At 44.0% G+C, this 5531-nt stretch overlaps 1 non-coding gene across 1 annotated transcript; it reads left to right on the top strand.

The window, feature by feature from the left end:
- Window positions 1-3479: 3479 nt before the first annotated feature.
- On the top strand, window positions 3480-3550 carry mir5456 (microRNA mir-5456). Its single transcript, NR_130057.1, has one exon. It is a non-coding gene; the product is annotated as a microRNA mir-5456 (primary transcript).
- The last annotated feature ends 1981 nt before the right edge of the window (window positions 3551-5531 follow it).

A 5531-nucleotide genomic window follows, 5' to 3' on the forward strand; every position in this document is an offset into this window, starting at 1 on the left:
TCTATAGTATGCCTGATCCACTGCATCTTTACTCAAAAGCAAGGCTCTTTGTGTTCAATGAAGCTCACTTGCAGGTCCACATGCTTTGGATTATAACCTCACTGAACTTGTGGAGCTAACTTCTGAGTAAGGGTCCTTCCACACAGCCCTGTATCCTAGAATATCAAGGCAGAAAATCACACAATATCTGCTTTGAACTGGGTTATCTGAGTCCACACTCAGATAATGTGGGATTTTCTGCCTTGATATTCTGGGATATAGGGTTGTGTGGAAGGGCCCTAAGCTTCCACAGGATTCCCTTCCATCTGCAATATATATACATTAGAGCAGTGGTTCTCAACCTGTGGGTTCTCAGATGTTTTGGCCTTCAATTCCCAGAAATCCTAACAGCTGGTAAACTGGCTGGGATTTCTGGGAGTTGTAGGCCACAACACCTGGGGAGCCACAGGTTGAAAACCACAGAGTTAGAGCTTGCCATTGAAAGGTGGCAGTCTCCTGTTTAATCATATTACAGTAGAGTCTCACTAATCCAAGCTAAACAGGCCGGCAGAAGCTTGGATAAGTGAATATCTTGGATTATAAGGACTGATCAAGGAAAAGCCTATTAAACATCAAATTAGGTTATGATTTTACAAATTAAGCTCCAAAACTTCATGCTATACAACAAATTTGACAGAAAAAGTAGTTCAATACGCAGGAATGTTATGTTGTAATTACTGTATTTACGAATTTAGCACCAAAATATCACGATATATTGGAAACATTGACTACAAAAATGGCTTGGATTATCCAGAGGCTTGGATAAGCGAGGCTTGGATTAGTGAGACTCTACTGTAGTTGCAAAAAAGAAAACAATTTGCTAAATGAATTGAAGGACATCTCTACAGATAACTGTTTGCTTTAAATGCCTGAAAGACTTATTTTAAAATGTGCATGTCCGAATTTTACATTCATATAGAGTCTGGACATAGATTTTACATGACACAGTGACAGCACTCTGGTATTCATTCATTCGTTCTTTCATTTGTTTTTACTATGAGTTTTCTGGGTTGTGTGGCCATGTTCCAGAAGCATTCTCTCCTGACATTTTGCCCACATCTATGGCAGGCATCCTCAGAGGTTGTGACACCACTTGAGTTGCCATGGCTCAATGTTATGGCATCCTAGAAATTGTAGTTTTACAAGATCTTTAGTCTTCCCTTGCCAAAGAGTGCCAGTGCTCCACCAAACTTCAAACTCCATATTTGATATGGCAGCTGAAATGGTGTCCAATAAGTATTCATTCTACAGTGCAGATCAGCGTTTCTCAACATGGGGTTCGGGACCCCTTGGGGGGGGGGGGTCATGAGAAGGCTTTAGAGGGGTCCCCAAAGACCAGTATTTTTTGTTGGTCATGGGGGTTCTGTGTGGAAAGTTTGTCCCAATTTAGTGATTTGTGTGGTGGGGTTCAAACAGCTCTTTGTAGGTGAACTATAAATCCCAGCAACTACAACTCCCAAACTCAAGGTCAATGCTCACCAAACCCTTCCAGTATTTCCTGTTTGTCATGAGAGTTCTGTGTGCCAAGTTTGGTCCAATTCCATTGTTATTGGAGTTCTGAATGCTCTTTGATTTTAGATGAACTATAAATCCCAGAAACTACAACTCTCAAATGACAAAATCATTCACACACACACACCCCAACCCCACCAGTATTCAAATTTGGCCGTATGGGGTATTTGTGCCAAATTTGGTCCAGTGAATGAAAATACATCCTGCATATCAGATATTTATATTACAATTCATAACAGTAGCAAAATTACAGTTATGAAGCAGCAATGAAAATAATTTTATGGTTGGGGGTCACCACAACATGAGGAACTATATTAAGGGGTCGTGGCATTAGGAAGGTTGAGAACCCACTGAGCCAGCCATGGAAACCCTCTGGGTAGCTTTGGGCAAGTCACACTCTCTCCGCCTAAGAAGTAGGCAAGGGCAAACTCGGTCTGAAGAAATCTCGAAAGCAAATAGGCAAAAAGTCCTTGGATGGAGGCAACTGTAAGGCGCACTACAATAACAACAACAAAAGAAAGGCACTGCAGGCATCCGGCCTTCCTATTGTGTCTGCTTTGCTGGCGCCTCCCCTCCCTTCAGAAAACGGTACCCCAAACAAAGCTCTATTGCAGTGGTTCCCAACCGTTTTTTGATCAGGGACCACTTTGACCAGGAACGGACCACTCTCCAACATTAGTACCAAATGGGTTATGAATCCGTTTTTGGTCAAATCGAAATTCGGTTTGGTTATTTGGGGTGCTGATTCAGAAAATTTCATTGGATAGACCACATCACCTCTAGTTTCTGATACAGAACATATGCCATCCAGTAGTCTCCATCTGCTTGCCCACAGAAAACCATATTTAATAATCTCGAGCTGATGTGGTATATCCAATGCAATGGTCAGCTCTGCAGAAAAGTGGAAATAAAATAAAATAGAGAGGAAGAAGGTTCATGGACCAGAGTTTCGTTGGGCCGCGCGGGCCACAGGTTGAGAACCACGGCTCTATTGTAATCCTCATGGGCTGGTAATGACACCCCTTTAACTGCCATGATTCAATGCTATGGAATCATTGGGATTTGTAGTTGGTGAGGTACATACCATACCAGCACTCTTTGGCAGAGAAGGCCAAGGTCTTTACTTCATAAGATTACAATTCCCGAGATTCCATAGTATTAGCCATGGCTGTTAAGGTAGTCTAGTCGTATTGTATCCGACTCTGGGGGTTGGTGCTCATCTCCATTTCTAAGCCGAAGAGCCGGCGTTGTCCATAGACACCTCCAAGGTCATGTGGCCGGCATGACAACATAGAGCATCGTTACCTTTCCGCCGGAGTGGTACCTATTTATCTACTCACATTTACATGTTTTGGAACTGAAAGGTTGGCAGAAGCTGGGGCTAACAGCGGGAGCTCACCCCACTCCCCACAGCAGTTTCACCTGCTGCGCCATTAGGGGCTCCATGGCAGTTAAAGTAATGCCAAAATCCCGTAGCATGGAGCCCTGGAAGCTCAGGCGGCGCCCAACTCAACCAGTTCCACAAATTTCCTGGGCCGCCCCCCTTTGCCAAGCCCCCTTTGCGGCAGGACTCCCGGTGGGGCGGCGCCTGAGCTCGGGAAGCCCCTTCCCCCCGCTGCTCCCTCCGTATTTACACAGCGCTGCCCTTGTGTAAACTCGGCCCGGGCCGTGGTTATTCTCAGGCCGGTCTGTTTGTCGGGTCCTGTCAGCGGCGCCCGATGAGAAACGGCCCTTCCCGGCCCTGATTGATGTGGGAACCGCGCGAGGGAAGGCGGGGCTACGCGCGGCCCACGGGGGAAGCGTCCGCGGGTGGGAAGGGGCTCCGGGCCTCAGGGCAGCCCTGCACCATCCTCGGAAGTCCGTGGCGCTTTCTTCGGGCGCACCCACACCGCAGAATGAAGGCAGTTGGAAACCGCTTGAACGGGATCCTAGGGTCTGTAGCTGAGCGAGGCACAATACTCAAAATAGCATTGTGCCTCGCTCAACTACAACTCCCACGATTCTATAGCATAAAGAGACCCCCCAAGGGCCACCCAGGCCTCATCTACACTGCCATATAAAACCCAGATTATCTGCTTTGAACTGAATTATATGGCAGTGGAGACTCATACAATCCAGTTCAAAGCACATAATCTGGATTATATGATTTGATAATCTGGATTATGTGGCAGTGTAAATCCAGCCCCAGTCCGACCCATTCTGCCCTGCAGGAAAACCCAAGCAAAGCATTCCCAAGAGATGGCCATCTAGTTTCTATGTGTTGTTGAATGCTTTCATGGCCGGGTTGTTGTAAATTTTCCCGACAGTGTTGCCATGTTCCAGAAGCATTCTCTCCTGACGTTTTGTCCACATCTATGGCAGGCATTCTCAGAGGTTGTGAGGTATATTGGAAACTAGGCAAGTGAGGTTTATAAATCTGTGAAAGGTCCAGGGTGGGAAAGAACTCCTGACTATTTGAGGCAAGTGTGAATGTTGTAATTAGTCAACTTGATTAGCAGTAATGGCCCTGCCAGCTTCAAGGCCTGGCTTCTTCCTGCCTGGGGGAATCCTTTGTTGGAAAGTGTTAGCTGGAAAGTTGTTTCCTGTCTGGAATTTCCCTGTTTTCTGAGTGTGGTTCTTTATTTGTTTTATATCTTGATTTTGGAGTTATTTAATACTAGTAAATAAATAAAACACAAAAGTCTAAAATCAGGACAGTAAATAAAGTACAATACTCATTAAATGTCCCATTAAATGTGTTAATCTTTAACAAGGCAGAGCAAGGCTTTCTGCTGTTTCGTTGCTGTGAGTTTTCCCGGGCTGTATGGCCATGTTCTAATCTTGAAGCATTCTCTCCTGACGTTTCTCGCCTGACGTTGAAAACTAGGCAATTGGGGTTTATATATCTGTGGCTACCACTATTTAAAAAAAAACCTCTAAAATCAGGACAGTAAATAAAGAACAACACCTTCTAACAAAGGATTCCCCCAGGCAGGAAGCAGCCAGGCCCTGAAGCTGAAAGGCCATTCAATGCTAAACAAGGTGGTTAATTGCAACATGCCTCAAACAGACTAGAGTTCTTTCTCCCGCCCTGGACTTTCCACAGATATATAAGCCGCACTTGACTACTTTCCAACAGACCACACAATCTCTGAGGATGCCTGCCATAGATGTGGGGGAAACGTCAGGAGAGAATGCTTCTGGAACATGGCCATACAGTACGGAAAACTCACAGCAACCCAGTGATTCTGGCCATGAAAGCCTTCGACAACACATGTGTTAATATTATTATTATTATTATTATTATTATTATTATTATTATTATTATTATTATATAATAATAATAATAATAATGATGATGATGATGATGATGATGATGATGTATTGTTACTAATATTTTACAATGATGATGATGATGATGTACGGGACTCAATTCCGAATAAATATATCACATGATTAAGTTGCACAGACTGAATTCCTACATCCGATTCCAATGTTGGGCGACTCTCCCGTTCTCGTTATTCGTTTTGATCTTGGATGGTCGTTACCACAACCTTTTTCCCATTACTTCTGGCCTTAGACACATAGATGTACCCAATATAGCATTTTCGTAGGTTTGGGAAAAAATGACACAATGGATCAAAAACATAACAACAGTAACAATCATATTGGCTATTTACTTAGCATATTTTATTTATGTAAATAATAATTATTGTTGCTATTATTCTCATGCAATAACTGCCTCCCTCCCCCCTCAATGTACAGCGTTACCCACCTTTGTTCTGTCAATTCCCAAATAATCAATATCTTTTGCCTGAGGAAGAAGCTTCCAGGGGGATTTGGTGTCCTGCCACTTTTAAAAGATCTTAATTTCCGAATAATCCTGTGCATGATCTCCAGGAGCCATCACCACTCCTGGGCAGAGAAGGCTAAAGACTTTAGGAAACTGCAACTCTTAAGATGCCATAGCATTCAGCGTGGCAGTTCAAGCGGTGCCAAAC

This window comes from Anolis carolinensis, chromosome 3 (assembly GCF_035594765.1).
Source record: "Anolis carolinensis isolate JA03-04 chromosome 3, rAnoCar3.1.pri, whole genome shotgun sequence".
NCBI lineage: Eukaryota > Metazoa > Chordata > Lepidosauria > Squamata > Dactyloidae > Anolis > Anolis carolinensis.